This window comes from Liolophura sinensis, chromosome 11 (genome assembly GCF_032854445.1).
Source record: "Liolophura sinensis isolate JHLJ2023 chromosome 11, CUHK_Ljap_v2, whole genome shotgun sequence".
In the NCBI taxonomy this organism is placed as follows: Eukaryota; Metazoa; Mollusca; class Polyplacophora; order Chitonida; family Chitonidae; genus Liolophura; species Liolophura sinensis.
This window is the reverse complement of record NC_088305.1, coordinates 1,949,062-1,968,776: the sequence shown is the minus strand read 5'-3', so window position 1 is coordinate 1,968,776 and position 19,715 is coordinate 1,949,062. Positions and strand designations below refer to the sequence as shown.

At 39.0% G+C, this 19,715-nt stretch overlaps 1 protein-coding gene across 5 annotated transcripts in view; it reads right to left on the bottom strand.

Moving 5' to 3' along the window:
- LOC135477754 (5'-AMP-activated protein kinase subunit gamma-1-like) overlaps positions 1-19,715 on the bottom strand; it is a 239,971-nt gene that overhangs the window by 113,885 nt on the left and 106,371 nt on the right. Inside the window, exon 1 of one of the 5 annotated variants that reach the window (XM_064757956.1) lies at positions 9,551-9,648. The exons of the other annotated variants lie outside the window; for them this stretch is intronic. The gene's annotated coding sequence lies outside the window, so the exon portion shown is untranslated. Of the gene's footprint in view, positions 1-9,550; positions 9,649-19,715 lie in introns of those variants that run through there. 5 annotated transcript variants of the gene reach the window in all.

Here is a 19,715-nt window from a genome sequence, read left to right as displayed (position 1 = left end):
TTGAAGTTTAACCATTCATTATGTGGTTAAGTTCCTCTGGCCACCAGTATTTATACCTTCATTCACATGTGACTGGTTGTTAAATGGGGGGTTTCTTGATCAATATTAAAAACTATTTCACCTATTAACTGTCCAGCAAAGAGTAGTGAATTATTATATTAAAAGACTCACAGCACAGGTGTAAAACCAGAGAAGCGACAACAGAGAAGCAAAAATAAACATCTACTGAAACTTCACATGTTACCCCATTTTTTTTAAACCTCTTTATGAAACTGAATTCTGGCAACAAGTAGTGAGCTTGTGGAATGATTGTAGACTGAAAGACTTGTCACAACATCCATAGGCCTTGATCAAATGTTAAACCTTAGATCCTCAGCAAATAACACGGCTTTGGGTGAATGTTAGACGCCTGCTACAGGTGTGCTCATGGCAAGCTTGTGGCACACTTCTGAATGTTTGAAACCTGTTTTACACATCATCAACACAACAATCTGGTTTCTATCTAGCTTTCTGTTGGACAACTGTTTGTTTATAATTAAATATAAATGCATCAGATCTGATACCAACCAGTCACACTTTATGGTGAAGTTATATTGTTTTTGATATAAATACGTATAGGCTGCTGCCCACAAGACCCAGGAGGGATTCAGTATGACAACTGCCAATTCTATTCAGAGATTTGACAAATTGGAATGCCAAAAGCTATTTGTTTCACATAAAAGCAAGTCAGATTTTCTTCAATTTTTCGGCTCTCGGGCTGTCATCTGCTGACTGTGTCCACCACTACGTCCTTCAGCTAAATCAGGGAGCTGTATGAGTCATATGCTCAGAGAATAACAATTCTTTACCAGACCCGACCGCTTCAAATATCAGAGTTGAAATCCTTTTGAATCGAAAACTGTTGCTTAGCTAATTGGGAAAAGTCTGTGGTATATGTCACAACTGGAATCTGATGTGTGCTGTTTCAGATACAAGTGAGACTATCAGTTTACAAAGTACAACAGAAAGGACTCATTTTTTGGACAGAAATTCAATTCCCAAAATATTTCCATAAATCCAAGTCACAGGAATTTGTTTGGATGATAGATAAACACATAAAAAAATCACTGAAGTGCTCAGCAAAAGCTGTACTTCTCACATTACATTTCATTTCTGATACAGGTCACATTATCTAACTTATTTGCCTTAAAAATTTGGGGTTCCGTTTCAATTTTGTCCAATTTTCAGGAAATCTGACCCCTGTCTGTTAATTAATAACTGTATAAGTAGTACCCGAGTATCCCTGAAGCAGTTACACTTCAACATATGAATTTCTGGTTTTGAACAACATTAGAACTACACATATCCGGAAACTCCACACAAAAACTACATATTTTTAAATAAAGAAGGGAGTACAAGGCATATCCGCACTTAATTCTTTGACAACATTTGTTTCTTGGACTAAAGGCCAAGTGATACGAAGTAAATGTACTGTATTTATGTATAAACAACATGCCCTATATAGGGACATTATAGTAAACACCATTACTTTTGCCACACAAATGTCATAGCCAGACAGAGACAATTGATCAGAACATTAGAAACAGATGCCTAAAGCTTCATGTCTGGTTGTTTACATGTAAGGACAAAGATGTTACATCCTGACAGAAAACCACCCTTTGGCTAGCTGCTTATACCAGCCGCACACCTGATATTTCATCTGCAGGGCCTGGGAAATTCAAAATAATGTTGCCTTTCACAAGAATCATGGGTTTGTTTGAGTAAGATTTAAGGTACACTTAGTATACAACAAACACAGCATTCTGAATAACTGGATCAGTGATGTGTAATGTATTGCAATTAGCATCAGTGCATTAATGTGTTTTGTTTTTAACCTAAATTCTGCTTATTAAAGCCTTTGGTAAACAGAAGAGTATAATTTTTTAGACTTTTACAAGAACATTACGGATAAAAGCCACGTAAATTGACCAGAGGCCATATTTCACTTTTTATGTGTGACCATTTGCAAACTACCACATTGTCGTCATTGCTTTGTTTCTTCACTCTCCATGCTGTATAGTAATTCCATAGAAGAATTTATTTATTTGTTTGATTGGTGTTTTATGCCGTACTCAAGAATATTTCACTTACGACGGCAGCCAGCATTATGGTGGGTGGAAACCAGGCAGAGCCCAGGGGAACCCACAACCATCCGCAGGTTGCTGACAGACCTTCTTACGTATGGCCGGAGAGGAGGCCAGCATAGGCTGGACTTGAACTTACAGTGACTGCATTGGTGAGAGACTCCTGGGTCATTACGCTGCGCTAGCGCGCTAACCAACTGAGCCACAGAGGCCCCGTCCACAGAAGAATTACAATAGTCTAGCTTTCATAATATAGAAACGGCCTCAGATACTGAGCCTTCAATGTATGCTGTTGCCATATGCTTTGAGTGATGGGTATATCTGGCACAAAGAATCTGCCAGATTCAAACACAAGTGTTTCTGATTGCTCGTTTGCTGTAGGTTTAACATCTCTTTAACATATAATTACCAGACATATCCCACTGTTTCCTTGTACGGCAGCTATAATATTTCGGTCATCACCACACCACTTACAGGTGTAGTACAGATCAACACTGTGTGTGATAATTACTCATTTTCAAGCAAAATATACATAAACTTGAAGACAATTCTGCAGTAAAATTCAAATTTTACTTGAATTTTAATTATTTTGGCTATACATATTACACAAGAGATGTCCATGGAAAACAAACAGGTAATTAACAGTGTCCTAAATGCAGACACATACTTTATGTTTTTTTTATTTGCAGTGCTGCATCACAGGAATATCAAGCCCAAGACACCAGACTGGACACCACAAACCTAAACACAGTGGTACGTGTACAATGTACTGTATTTCATCTAAAATCAGTTCCTTGATCCGAGCTGATTCATCGAATTTATAGTGCGACTTTGTTTTATAGTTTGATAAATTTCTTGTTAGAAAAACTAATAAGGTACCATTTATATGGTTTTAAAAGTCCATTTTACATTCAAACTTTAGGTAAAGTACAGTACACTGATGCTGTGCTTGACCAACATCCCCTTATGGTGAGTACAAGGTGCTGATTACCACTACTGTTGCTGTCAAAGATGCGATCAGACTGGCAATGGAATCCAGATTCTAGCACAAAAGTCAATAGGAATGTCTCAGAACAGCTTCAGGTCAATAACCTAGCTAAGCTGAGGTCAAAGGCTCCATCCAGTTAATCATCTAAGGAGCTGGTCAGTAACCAGCTGTGATGACCACCACAGGACATGGCCTCAACTGAAATGATGCTTAACTGGATTGGGGGTTGGATCATTGGCTCCTGAAGAATGCTAGCCTGGTCATTACCATGCCTGGCAGGCTGAATGTGTGTTTATCACTTGGACCAGGCTAACTGAACAGTACCAGGCAGGCTTATCCACAAATCATACAGATTTAATAACAGGGACAAAACTTAGCTGTCAGGTTTTATTAAAGGTATAATATGTTCATGAACAGCTACCGACAGGGCCAGCTTTCGAAGAAAAGAAGAACCCTGAAAGTTCTGATTTTTTTTTTAATTAAACTTTGTTTTTTTTCCTTTCCCAAAAAATTTTCATTTTATTGAAATGATGTTCTCTTTAAAGATTCCAGTTAAGTCTGTGATTGCAAGACCTACATGTATTCCAACTATTTAAATTGCTTGTGTCAAAACTGAATTAGCTATGGTGCTTACTGTACATGTAACAGACTGGGTGCCCAAAACTTTTCCAGAACTAAGGTAAATGATCTAATATTTCGTCCTGATTCTGAACGTTCTATATTGATCTTAGAAAGGTGTTCTGAGGTTGGTTTAATTGTAGGAGATCACATCCTGTACTGGAAATGTGTAGCTTTCACGCGCTGAAAGTAATACTTTATGACATTTATCTGCCTCTTAGTATGAAATCTTTGTGGGTGCAAATTTGGGTTATTTACCAAAAAGCTCTAGATATTGCCGTTATTGGATCCGCTACTTGATCCTTCTGGTCTTAGCTAAGACACATTATATGTACTAATAAGATGGTTGGTGAACAACTTTTGACAGCCATGAACGCTTCACACTACAATTTAGTTTATCTCTCTCGACACACTGTCATAAAAGGGATTCTACTCTCCCGTACATAATCCATTAATCAAGCTTTCCAGGCTTGTACAAGCAGTAACAAACCCTGCACAATGTCACAATGATTGGCTAATTGACAGTTACAAATATCAAATTTTCCTAGTTTTTACACAAATTACATGCATGTATGATTTGGACACTAATAACATGATGTGCGTCACCTTAAAGAGAAACATCCAGTTGAGACAAAAGGTGTGTAAGTATTTATGTATTTCATTAGCCTAAAACATTAACAAGTAAACCCCTGAGTATCCAGAGAAAACCAGCAACCCTTGGCAAATAACTGATAGACTTTCCCACATGTAGATATGCCCACCATACATATACCATATATATATATATACATATATATATATACATATACATATATACTAAATTTTAATTTAAAGTTATTTACTTACATGATTGTTGCCTTAAGCCATACTCAAGATATTTCACTTATACGGACAGTGGCCAGCATTATGGTCAAAGGAAACGGGTACTAAGCCCAGAGGAAACCAGGTAGAGCCCAGAGGAAACCACGACCATCCATGGTTGTTGGCAGGCCGTCCCACCTATGAAGTATGAGCTTGTTTAGTCAGCATGAGCTGGTCTTGAACTCACAGCGACCGCATTGGTCGGTGTCCTTTGGCCACGGAGGTCCCCCTCTATTTAAAAATGCATGTAGCTATAGCGCTCACAACCCAGCTCACAACAGGACTTTGATCATGGGGACTGACCATGCAATTAAATTAACTGGGGTGCCCTAGTGTAAACTCAGACAGTACAAAAGTACCATAATTACAAAAGCTGAGCACCCTGTCAGGGCATGAAGTTTGTCAAGCTTCCTTTCCTCAGAGTCGAGCCGTGAAGGCTTTAAGACCTCCCTGCCAATGGATGTATACTGCATGTTTCTGATCTTCTCATCATTCACACCTGGGTTAACACCTGGGTACTTTGAGTGTTTGACTGATTAATTGTGGTTTAACTTGCATGATGCTGTCTGAGTGATGCTTGCAGTTAACCAGGAGTTTTTGAACAGATTGTGAACTTGCAAGAATTCAAATTTCCAGCTTTTCCAAGGCTTTTTCCAGACCCAAAACTGACATTTTCCACGCTACGAGGATAAATATTCCACACTAAGACTGGTTCTATGTGGTGCAAATTCCAATTCTTTTCCAGGCTTATAACTACCTCTCCCCCACCCCCAGCCGCCCCCAATCCCTGGTTTTCAAGGCCTTGAAAAGTAATTCCTTTAAAATTTCAAGCTTCGCAAGGCTCCGTACGAACGGCGACATGTCCCTATAATGTACATCTATTAATATTTCATTTTATGGAATTTGTGATCACCAATTAGTCTGAACTGTCTAATCCACACAGTTGTCATTGTGTATTCAAAATCTGGCAGATCCACAAAGTTGACACTGTGTAGATAAAATCTGGCAGATCCACAAAGTTGACATTGTGTAGGTAAAATCTGGCAGATCCACAAAGTTGACAAACAATGGTACACTCATTCACAACTTAAGGACACGCTTGTAACAGATATTTAAAACAAAAATGCATGGGTTTCTACACTTTTTCACGATCAAATATGATGAAAATTCAGGACTTCTCCCAATACAAGGGATAATATTGATTTGCATTTAAAAACACCATTTAACAATGTAAAACAATGGAGCTCAGATGTGTTGGTCACCATCATCACCAGGCAATATAGTAAAGAAATCCACTGATGACCATACCTTCAATGAAAGTCATAACACTGCTACTAGTAAATACCTGTTTATACACATGTGGACACTCAGAAAAAACAAAAGAAAATTCATGACTATTCCCAAAATTTTCCAAATTTTTAACAGTTCATGACTGGAACTTTTATTTCATGACAATTCAAGACATTCTGTGAGTGCAATGACCTTGTAATGATCAAAGGCATTTGAGTGAGTTATCTGTACCTCCTTAAGTTGTCAGCATTTGGCAGGTTTACAGATGGTGCATACAATTACATGGAGGCTGAAAAAGAGATATGTGGTAATGTCAGCTAACCCATTTCTGCACAAACTAATAAATCAATTAGCAGATATCTAGGAAGAAGGAAATGAGTTAAAGAAGAACAGAATTAAAGAAGAATATCAGTTGGCAGAATGAGCTTTAATCTTCTGTCAGGTTGTAATGAATGCCAACCGTAACTCATACTCTATTCACACAGGTAAAGTTCAGCTGGTTTAACTTGCAGCCAGTTTGACCGCAATATGACTGTCCAATAGGAACACATCAATAGAAACTTTTTCAGTACTACAAAAGCCTAATCCTCAAATAGCTGAATTTTCCTTTAATGATGCGTATGTCCACTCAGGTACTGTATAGCGTACATGGAAACAGCTTGTCCACAACCAGAAAGCTGATCAATATTTTGGCTTTCCCAGCCCTCGTCAGATAAGACACTTGTGAAATGGAACACGCTATATTCCAAAGACGCATCCATGTACATGGAAATGCAAAAACGAAGAACCCGTACATGATATACACATTATCTTCTCGACGTCTTATACCCTAGTGTGCCCAGTGTGACACTAACGATATGATGAATCGTTATTCCCAGCATCTCTGGGTCACCTGTACGCATATCCATTCTACTTGATATCTATCAACATGGCCTCAACGTCCTAGAAAACCAAGAAACTATCATCTTTTATTCAACAACCTGGCGCAAATGATTCTAAACGAAGTTTTCCCCGATTCTTAGCGGAACCTGGAAAACAAATGGTGCGGAACATCCTCTGAATTACAAAGATACCTGCCTAGAACAAAGACCTGGACTTTTAAAATCCACATGTATTTAATCCACATGTATTTTGCAGCTTGACAGAAAATGGGCATACAAAGCTCCAGGAAATTTCCACTGGCATATTAATAATCAATCGCTGTGCACATAATACAACCTGTGTTTACTTCCCGATGTGGCTGTTAATCCTTGTGCCTTTTATTCTGTATCTACTATTCCATGTGCATATGGAATTAAATCAAGTTCAATGTTCAGTGCTTGTTTATCCCTGTGCCTGTTAATCCCCATGCTTGTTTATCCCTGTTAATCCCCATGCCTGTTTATCCCCGTTAATCCCCATGCTTGTTTATCCCTGTGCATGTTATAACCCCATGCTTGTTTATCCCTGTGCCTGTTATATCCCCACGCTTGTTTTCCCCTGTGCCTGTTAATCTCCATGCTTGTTTTTCCCTGTGCCTGTTAATCTCCATGCTTGTTTTTCTCTGCGCCTGTTAATCTCCATGCTTGTTTATCCCTGTGCATGTTAATCCCCATGCTAGTTTATCCCTAATGCTGTTAATCCCCATGCTTGTTTATCCCTATTGCTGTTAATCCCCGTGGTTGTTTATCCCTGTGCCTGTTAATCCCCATATTTGATCATCCTTGTATATTAAATCCCCATGTTTGTTTTTCCCTGTTAATCCCCACGCTGGTTATCCATGTCTATTAATCCCCCATGTTTGTTAATCCCCATGCCTGTTTATAGTTGTCTGTTAATCCCCAGTTTATCCCTACACCTGTTGATCCCTACATTTGTATACCCCATGTTTGTTTATCCCTGTGCCTGTCTATCCCCACGTTTGTTTACCCCCAATGACCATTATCCACGTGCCTTGCAATCCCTGAGCCTGATTACACCATAACTTCCCCACAGGATCCCCAGGCTCCTGATCATGCTGGTACAACAGTGCTTGTGAGCAACAGAATGCCTTCCATATTGACAATGGTGTCGGTTACCCCAGGCACAACAGCAGAACTTCACAATTTTCCCTATTTTTACCACAACACAGTTTGCGCTCACCTCACACCGGCCGGGTTTCTATTACATAAAAAAAGAAGAAAAAAACATTCTTTCTCCTGTAGCTTTATACACAGGTAGAAACTTGGTAAGCTCAAGCAGTGACAACAGGGAACAGTTGCTTGATGCACACCTGTGTAGAACTTGAAAAGTGAAGTTTAATCAATAACATGCACGGAAAAGCTCTCAAAACACATCAAATTACCTGTGAAGCCGAACAATGAGTCCACCAGCTTGCGTCCTGATGCTAGCACAGTAACCAATGTCCTGATACTAGCGCAGTAACCAATGTCCTGATACTAGCGCAGTAACCAATGTGTTGTCCTGATACTAGCCCAGTAACCAATGCGTTGTCCTGATACTAGCACAGTAACCAATGTGTTGTCCTGATACTAGCGCAGTAACCAATGCGTTGTCCTGATACTAGCGCAGTAACCAAAGTGTTGTCCTGATACCAGTGCAGTAACCAATGTGCTCTCCCTGATACTAGCACAGTACCCAATGTGTTGTCCTGATACTAATGCAGTAAACAATGTGTTGTCCAGATACTAGCGCAGTAACCAATGTGTTGTCCTGATACTAGCACAGTAACCAATGTGTTGTCCTGATACTAGCGCAGTAACCAATGTGTTGTCCTGATACTAGCACAGTAACCAATGTGTTGTCCTGATACTAACGCAGTAAACAATGTGTTGTCCTGATACTAGCACAGTAACCAATGTGTTGTCCTGATACTAGCACAGTAACCAATGTGTTGTCCTGATACTAGCGCAGTAACCAATGTGTTGTCCTGATACTAACACAGTAACCAATGTGTTGTCCTGATACTAGCGCAGTTTTAGGAAGCTTTCATCTTTAGTGACACACACATATCATTTTTTGTGGCCATTTTCATAATAACTGTGCCTAAATTCCACTGAAAGAGTGCTTTAGAGGTTGAATGTTGTGAAGATTTATAGTACATGCTCAGGTAGTTAATTAGTGTTTGGAAATTATCATCAACCTAGAAAACTCACTGATGAAAACTGGCTTACTAAGCTAACTCACTTTCATTTAAAACTCAGTTTGACGGGGATGCATTTCTAGATAACTGAAACCAGCTGGCTGTTGATAAGTAAGCTGAAGTAATACACCTTTCAGATATTTTTCCTCAATTTTACTTTGTGTTTTACAGGTGAACTCAATCTAAAAAATCCAAAAAAGCCACTTTTTTATTTTGTCTAATCAGCATGTTTTCAGGATTTTTCCATTTTTCTAGGCATTCTGATCATGTAAATATGTTTTCAACAGGAAATAATGTCACATTTTCTACAAATTAGATGATTTTCAAATTTTTACTGTGTTTTTTATACTCTCCTCTGTCACTGAAAAAGATTTATTCTGCTCATAAAAGTAACAATTAACACTGATGTCGCCTTAAATATAGCTAATTAATTCTTACCAAAGTGCAAGGTACCTGCATAGAATACCACAGGTGAATGAATTAGTGGCACAAATATCATGATATACATGATAAGTACAGTAACATGTAGACATAAGCTAGAACACTTACCTGACATTGTGATGCATACAACTTCGGCTCTCTTTAACTAGGCAAACAAGATGAAGGCATGCCAGTCTGTGAATTACCTCTACTTCACCACCACAGATTATAACCAGTTTTGGCTTGTTGTTCAAATACCTTTCCTCTCTCTTTCTCTCTCTGTTCTCTCTCTCTCTTTCTCTCAAAAAAGCGACAAGCACATGTATGTACCCCAGTTGCTGGACCAGGCTATACACCTCCAGTGTTAGACTGACATTGCACAGATCCAAACCCCTGGGTCTACACCCTCTGTATACACCCACAGATCAGTAGGTACATAGATACCCACAGATATACATTAGTAAAACTTCCAGCAGTCCCTACACACACTGCAGGGTTCAGTACACACATCCACGTGGAACACACAGACTGACTTGTACATGTACCAAAACCCAGCAGTCCCTACACACACTGCAGGGTTCAGTACACACATCCACGTGGAACACACAGACTGACTTGTACATGTACAAACCCTTCTCACTGCATCTCAACAGCAACATGCTGGATCGACCCAAAGGCTTTGGTCAGACATGCATGGTTCACCAGTGATTTGGTGTAGGACATGCTTTATGGACTCAATCCTATTATGAAGGGGTAACATTTCACGCAGTCTGGTTCAGGCACTATGGATCCCAACATCAATACGGCAACATGCTATAATGAAGTAAATACACTAGACTCTTTTGTGTCCTGACAGAAAACACTATAGGATTTTCATTTGAAATGCTTTCCAAGCGTGTAGAAACTGTTTATTATATAATTGGTAAAAAGTGTATGTATAGTGGGGTATGGTCAAAGTGTTTTAATCCATGACACTTTATTTGCTTCACGGCCAAAAAGGTTTATTCAGATTGGTACAAATGATGTGTCTCAGTGGGATACATCAAGGCTCAGTGGGATACATCATGGCTCATAGGGATACACCATTTCTCAGTGGGATACATCACGGCTCATAGCTCAGTGGGATACATCATCAGAGCTCAGTGGGATACATCATCAGAGCTCAGTGGGATACATCATCAAAGCTCAGTGGGATACATCATCAGGGCTCATAGCTCAGATGGATACATCAGGGTTGAGTGGGATACATCATGGCTGAGTGGGATACGCCATGGCTCAGTGGGATACATTGGGGCTGAGTGGGATACATCTGGGCTGAGTGGGATACATCATGGCTCAGTGGGATACATCATCAGAGCTCAGTGGGATACATCGGGGCTGAGTGGGATACATCATGGCTGAGTGGGATACATCATGGCTGAGTGGGATACATCATGGCTGAGTGGGATACATCATGGCTGAGTGGGATACATAATGGCTGAGTGGGATACATCAGGGCTGAGTGGGATACATCATGGCTCAGTGGGATACATCATGGCTCAGTGGGATACATCATGGCTGAGTGGGATACATCAGGCTGAGTGGGATACATCATGGCTCCGTGGGATACCTCATGGCTCAGTGGGATACATCAGGGCTGAGTGGGATACATCGTGGCTGAGTGGGATACATCGTGGCTGAGTGGGATACATCAGGCTGAGTGGGATACATCATGGCTCATTGGGATACATCAGGCTGAGTGGGATATATCATGGCTGATTGGGATACATCATGGCTGAGTGGGATACATCAGGGCTGAGTGGGATACATCAGGGCTGAGTGGGATACATCAGGCTGAGTGGGATACATCATGGCTCAGTGGGATACCTCATGGCTCAGTGGGATACATCATGGCTCATTGGGATACATCAGGCTGAGTGGGATATATCATGGCTGAGTGGGATACATCATGGCTGAGTGGGATACATCAGGGCTGAGTGGGATACATCAGGCTGAGTGGGATACCTCATGGCTCAGTGGGATACCTCATGGCTCAGTGGGATACACCATGGCTCAGTGGGATACATCAGGGCTCAGTGGGATACATCGTGGCTCAGTGGGATACATCATGGCTGAGTGGGACACGCCATGGCTGAGTGGGATACGCCATGGCTGAGTGGGATACACCACGGCTGAGTGGGATACATCAGGGCTGAGTGGGATACATCAGGGCTGAGTGGGATACATCGGGGATGAGTGGGATACATCATGGCTGAGTGGGATACACCATGGCTCAGATAAGTGAAGCCGTTGTTACTGTTAACCTGTCACAGATCACTGATCTTGGTGCTCATAAACCTGGTAACAAATCTGACTGTCACACGGATTCAGATTTACTTGGCACTATTGAGCAGATACAACAGCTCCTTATCCTGTGTTAGTTTGGTAAATAAGTGAATATAACAAAGGCTGTGGGTTCTGATATGATTTCTTATAAATACTGTCTTTTTTTCACAATGTCATGGACGATGAAAAGATGACTTGCATCAAAACTAAACCACAGGAGAGGTCTAAACTTGTGACCATCAGAGACTCAAATCATGTCAAAGAAAGTGATCTGGCTGCTGGTGACACAAAAAGTCTATGCAAAACAACAAATTAGTGTTTACTTGAAGAATAATCCTTTACAATAGAGTATATTTCTAATCTATTCTTGGTTATTTCTGGAATTTGCATATGACCAGGAGTCTCCTGTGTGAAGTCTAGAAAACATTTTTCATTTCAAAACACTTCCCTGAAATGCATTTTCAGTTTAAAATCAAAATCCTTTGCATTTAGGCTAAAAACATGACATGTGTTCACAAGTGTGGCGATTAAGCGCTTTTAAAGTGGGGACAGAACTGTGTTTATAAAGCGTTTTGTTTAACACACCTGTTATTTACAGTGTATGTGCATATGCATGGGCAAGTATTCATTGCCTGTTGAGTGACGGGCAACCAAGAAAGGGTACATTGCTAATTCTGAGGTCTGTTTATACATGATGATTATACCAAGTGGATTTTCATAACTTTGCACACATACATGTAGGTATTACTCATGGTGGTAAGAAATAAAAACTGCAGGCAGCTGTTTGGAAAGCATAAGTGTACAAGTACAATACTTGTACAATAATTACAAGTTTATTACAAAAATTGCTGCGACATCAAATGTCCATAACCACAAGTAAAGGACAAACAGGGTAAAGAATACAGACCAAAGATTTCTCCCGGTAAAGACTTGCCTGTATAGAAATTCTGCAAGTCCAAATCTTATACATGTATGTAACTATAATTCTTCAAGCTTTTTGCCTGTATTGTAAGGTGTTTTTCAAACATACTCTGAAGGTATTAGTTTCCATAGACTGATATAATTATACTCTTTGCAAAGCCCTGAAATTGGTCAATCCAACAAATGTAGTTTTGTCTCCAAAATCAGTTCAAAAATGTCCACAAACTGCACTTTCAGTTGTTCTTTTACATGTGAAGAGGTTCAGGAATCAGAATAGTAAATTATCTCCTAGAAAAAATAAAAACCCATGAAATACATGTGCAGAAAGGTGACAGGTGTTCTACGGCATATAACACTTAATTACATCATCTGAATTTAAAGGCATACATCATTGTACACAAAAGTCAAAGACACAGAAATGTCGAAAGCTCTACATTATACGCTGTACACACTCGACAGAATGCAACCATTACACAAGAGCTACCGCAGGCCTAACTGTACAGTACGTAGTAAACGTTAACAATCAAAATACCCTTCAGCTGAGGAGACAAAAAAAACAAGACACCCGTTTTGATGCGATTAGCAGTAGTTGTGTACGGATGTCTTCTTGCAACATGCCCCAGGGCATGCAGTCAGATCTTATCTTGTCATGGAGAAGGTCGTCATGGCTAGCTGGCTTTAAGCCTTACCTACATTAACTGTTATACTGTTTATTATTTTTCTTGTGCACACAACCATGTCTTATTCCAACCTCAAGTTACCTAAAAGGCCACGCCAATTTTAATTGTTATTTTATGGGCCAAAAAATCTTTTTTCAATGCTGTCGGAGGGGACAAAACTAAAAAAAAAAAATGAAAATCATTTAATCTGCGGAAAACTGCTATTTTCTGAAATTCTGGAAAGACTATTCCAGCATTTTTTCCTGTTGAAGAGATATTTACATGATAAGAAGGCCTTGAAAACTCATGGAGATCAGACAAAAAAAACAAAAGTTTTCAGTTTCATATTTCATTCCAATTTTAGATATTTTATTTTCCGCTCCCCTGTTGCCTAGCCCTTCCTAAAAGAAGAAAATAGATTTGTAAAAGTTTAATTTGTTCACACAAGAAGCACCATGAGGTTTTTGATAAGACTAAGGTGACAAAACAGAAGCTGACAGTCAACTGTCTGAATAAGTACTGACTGAATAAGCATTACTGTTTTGACAATACTGACTTACAGTAATTCAACCTTCTTTGTTTTCTAAGCGGTTTATTCAAGTACATTCTGAAGGCATCATTCTGTGTTAAGTGATAAAATTATACTTTTAGTGGAGCCCTGAAAATGTGAAATCCAGCTGATGTGCTTTTGTCTCCAAAATCTAACTGTAAATGTGCATAAATTGCTGTGAGAGTTGCTCTTTCATATGTGAGATAAAGAATTAAGGTATATCATAGTTTTGGTCTTCACTACAATCCACAACGCTCCCCTCTTCCATGGAGGTCAGCTTGGAATTACCAACTGAAAACTATTATCTATAGCAAACTTTTGAGTTTCTGAGTGGATGAATATCAAAGAAGAAGAAAACAAGTAAGCAAACATCAGATAAAAAAGCCTGAAAAGTTATTTTCAAGTCTGCTCATTAATATTTTTTAATATAAATATGATCCAGATTCAGGCTGAACATATTTGTTAGCTAAAAAGACTTAATTCTAGAAGAAAAATCTTCATCAAAAATGTGTCAAACACTCATTTTTAACATTACACAAAGACAATATATGCCAAGAGGACAGGAGGTCCCAACTACCCATCATACAAATGTTATTTTCAAATATGTTATTCTCATTCAAGAAATATAAAAAAAATACTGAAGACCATATATATAATGAACTGTTTCTAAGTCTTTCATATGAACTTTTGCAATGTTTATGTTTTCTGAAACTTAAAGTTGGATATTACCGAGGTTTTTATGTATTAGATTTGTGGCTAAACTTCAAACTTCATCTACATCAACAAACGGCTGTCAGATGGTTAATGGGGAGAGATATAAATCAAAAGTACAGAACAGTTATCTATTTAATGATTCTTTGTTAATGTACATGTCCAATTTCACTTCCATCATCAAACGGCCCTCAGGTCTATGTAGAGGAAACCTACGGAGAAGCTTCCTGCAGAAAAATTAATCGCCAGGCTGAAGCTGAAGCAGTGCGACCTCACGACTCAAACACACAACCCCATTAATCAAGGACTGACGTCAGCCTTCAGGGAGAGCCTTTTAGATCGCTCTGCCAGCTGGATACCAGCCGTCATGACCCTAGTCTTTTGATGACAATCGTCTGATCTCATGGGAGCTGTCAAAGATGGTAAAACTCGACACCATTCTTACATGGCCAGTACGTCTCTTACATGGCCAGTACGTCTCTTACATGGCCAGTACGTCTCTTACATGGCCAGTACGTCGACAGTGCTACAGCTTGTATGAAATCATTCTCATGGACTGTAATTCTTCCACTTTTTCGCATGTTTGCAAGTCCATGTATTTATTCAAGCATATTCTGAAGGCATTATTCTGTGATATTCTCAGACTGATAAACTTAAACTTTTTGTGAAGCCCTTAAAATTGGTCAATCCAACCAATGTAGTTTTGTCTCCAAGATCAAATAAAAATATGCACAGATTGCACTGAAAGTTGCTCTTTCATATGCAAAAAGGTGGAAAAATTAGGGTAGCCTAGTGATAAAGGCAAATGCTCTAAACCTTTTCAATGTTTTAAGCTGGCATATATATACTTTTAAGTGCAATCTATGTTCAATGATTTTAATACCAGCAGTGTTTTTTTTTTTTTATTATTATGCATGCAAGTATGAAAACGCACAAGCTCAAGATCTTTCAGTGAAAGGGAAAAATGATTAAGTTGTATATTTCACAGGTGTATAAAAGAATTATTGAAGCATCAATTTCTGTACAACATGTATCGCGTAAGGTTATAGATGAGTGACAGCTGAAAGCTCAGGATAATCTGTTGCCTTAACTTGGCAGGTAAGGCCCTCTTATCGTCAGGTACCTGCCACAGATCCTACTCGTTTAAGTGCGCAGGCAAACTAGCAAGAAAGGAAGCATGCAAAATAAGAAAATCTTACATTACCTCAGTTTACGTATACACCAGCTTATCAAAGCCTGTATATAGTGTTCTTGGAAGGCACACAACCCGTTTGTCAAAATCTGTATATTTTACTGTTCTTTGATGGCTTGTGGATGGTCAGTGACACAGAATCTATGCTCTGTCCATGCACTCTCTGCTACAACTTCTGTTTACTGTCTGCTACAGCTTCTGTTAACTGTCCGCTACAACTTCTGTTAACCGTCCACTACGACTTCTTTCACTCTCTGCTACAACTTCTTTTAACCGTCCACTACAACTTCTGTTAACTGTCCGCTACAACTTCTGTTTACTGTCTGCTACAACTTCTGTTCACTGTCTGCTACAACTTCTGTTAACCATCCGCTACAACTTCTGTTAACCGTCTGCTACAACTTCTGTTCACTGTCTGCTACAACTTCTTGTTAACCATCCACTACACCTTCTGCTAACCGTCCGCTACAACTTCTGATCACTGTCTGCTACAACTTCTTGTTAACCCTCACTACAACTTCTGTTAACCATTCGTTACAACTTCTGTTAACCGTCCGCTACAACTTCTGTTCACTGTCTGCTACGACTTCTTGTTAACCATCCGCTACAACTTCTCCTAACCGTCCGCTACAACTTCTGATCACTGTCTGCTACAACTTCTGTTAACCATTCGTTACAACTTCTGTTAATCGTCCGCTACAACTTCTGTTAACCCTTCGCTACAACTTCAGCTGACAAACAAAGTCCATTATATAACACTGTTGTCTATAATTTACACATAAAACTAGTCTTCTGTACGAGACCAATGGTCAATCAACTAGGGCTCTATCATCGCAAACAGCCAAGAAACAAGTGCTATATAACGCAGTGTACAGGTATGTCTTTCCGCGTGCGCTCTGGCAATACATCCCATGTGATCAGCAGCCTTATGCCTACTCCTGTGGGGTCACAAAGCCTAACACTCCACCCCTTCCCCTCAGCATCCCCATTTCCTCCTCTACTTCATTCTATGACCTGATGCCTGCTGGTTGTCTTTTTGCCTGGCCTACTGCACTCTGATAATTAACCCATGGGGTCATGCAGTAAGCGGGCTGTGAGGTTGGGACTACATGTGTTCAATGATTCTGTTACACATCCTGGCCTTCAGCTCAACACTTTGCTGAGCAGGCCCAATAATGCATGAGCAAGTGTAACATGTGACATGGCAGTGCTGCTGTAAAATCATAGGTACTTAAGACAAAGATGGAATTTGTAATGTCATCATTTAAGCACATGTATAGAAACAGTATCAATTCTTAGTCTGCCATTCAAAATCCAAATGCTTTCAGGCAGACGAAGATGGAATTTGTACTGTGAATGTGTTGTGTTGTAGGAGCTAGTTGTCTCAATTCTTAGTTCAATAAAAATGTTTACGAAAGACTTTGGTAGGTTTCCTCTATGCTTATTATATACAAAATATATAAACAATATATAATCAACGGCTGCAGCAATATTAGCAACTGCTGTAGCAATATAAGCAATGGCTGCAGCAATATAAGCAATGGCTGCAGCAATATTAGCAACTGCTGCAGCAATATAAGCAATGGCTGCAGCAATACAAGCAATGGCTGCAGCTATATAAGCAATGGCTGCGGCAATATAAGCAATGGCTGATGCAATATAATCAATGGTGGCAGCAATATAAGCAATGGCTGCAGCAATATAAGCAACGGCTGCAGCAATATAAGCAACCGTGGCAGCAATATAAGCAATGGCTGCAGCAATATAAGCAACGGTGTAGGCAATATAATTAATAGTGAGATATATTGTGAAACATTTTTATTTTGTGTCTAGGCAAGATCTGAGATAATTGTTATGACATGTGTAAATGTACATTTCTAATTCACCTTTTGTGCCTGCAAAAAAGTTTGATTCCCTGTGAAGGCAATAAGTGAGACAGTTAATGGCTGCACATGTGCAAAGTTCATCTTTCAAAAACATTCTTACTGAACTATGAGCTGAGACAACCAAAAAGACGCACGTGAAGTCTTGGCATGACCAGCTGAGACAGGAATCAAATCTATCTACAGCCTAGTTAACCAAGGGTTTATGGAGAACTAATTCACCTACAGCCTAGTTAACCAAAGGTTTATAGAGAACTAATTTACCTACAGCCTAGTTAACCAAGGGTTTATGAAGAACTAATTTACCTACAGCCTAGTTAACCAAGGGTTTATCCTGAACTAATTTACCTACAGCCTAGTTAACCAAGGGTTAATGGAGAACTAATTCACATACAGCCTAGTTAACCAAGGGTTTATAGAGAACTAATTTACCTACAGCCTAGTTAACCAAGGGTTTATGAAGAACTAATTTACCTACAGCCTAGTTAACCAAGGGTTTATCCTGAACTAATTTACCTACAGCCTAGTTAACCAAGGGTTAATGGAGAACTAATTCACATACAGCCTAGTTAACCAAGGGTTTATAGAGAACTAATTTACCTACAGCCTAGTTAACCAAGGATTTACAGAGAACTACTAACAGAAGGTATACCTTAGTCTAAGCAGTCAGAAAGTATATAAGCCATAAGAAATTTTCTGCAGTGAGCTTAATCTGTACATAACCAAAATGCCACTATAGTATGATCAGTAACAACTGTCTCAACAGAGAGCAAAGTAACTTTGCTGGTTAGTTCTGACCCTGTCTCATTACCTAAATGCTTCAGTTCCAGGTATTCATAAAAAGAGCCTTTTAAGGAAGAAATGGACCAAAAACGACCTACACGAGACCTTTAAGTCAACTTTCTAAGGTGCCCTTTGTGTGGGTTAAAACTTAACTTAGAATAGCTTTTAAAATCCGATAACAATCATTTATAGTACAGATTCATGCACATATATTACAGAACATAAATTGGTGAATGCTTTCAAATCCACTGGTTGCACCACTACGGAAACTTTTTTTTTCTGAGGAGATGAGCATATATATATACAAAGCCTAAACCGAGAGAGATGCTTTAATAAAGAAATGCAAATTCGCAAAAGAAAATCTGTTTAGAAAATCATGTCATCTTGTACTAAGTGAAAGACATGTGGCATACCATAAAGACAGGATATAAAAAACTTGACAGACCAACAGGATTCACACTTTTCAAACTATTCAAGTAATTCATAGCTGTTCAGGGGGGACAACTCTTGACACCTTACTGGCACTACACTTTCATTCCACATTCACAGATAATTACCTTTAAATGGTTATAATTAAATAACAAAAGCTATATCTAAGATAATATTGTGTGAAAGCCGTAATATTCCACCACTATTATTGCTCTTTATCTACTAACACAAAGTGCAAAGCAAAGAATTGTAAGTTGTCAAATTGGACAGAATCACCATTCTTTATGTTCAGCAGAGTTAAGTTTTATTCAATTCAAAACATTTTGAAAACCAAACACTTTATTTCCATGTTAAATGTTGCAGCAAATGTTCCACATTTATTTCAGATGTAACAGGACAAAAATTTAATTAACCTTTTTCACAAAATATACTGTAATAACAAATAATTTTGATAACAAGGTAGAATTCAATTCAAAAATAAGTTAATCAATATCTGGCTGGAGTGAGACACAAGTTCATTAGGTCTATATTCACTGATACAAGTTCATTAGGTCTATATTCACTGATACACGTTCATTAGGTCTGTATTCACTGATATACGTTTATTAGGTCTGTATTCACTGATGCAAGTTCATTAGGTTTATATTCATTGATGCTAGTGCCTTGTTGCTGGTCTCCAGCTAATTGGGTGTTTAAAATCCCTTATGTTGAAGATACAGACGTACCTGTACATCAGGTAAATATTACCTGGTTGCTGCTTGTAGTATTTATGTATACATGTATACCTGTCACACCTGAGTTGTATTAAAGTCTCTTCTTGAGTTATATTCACAGTTTACAG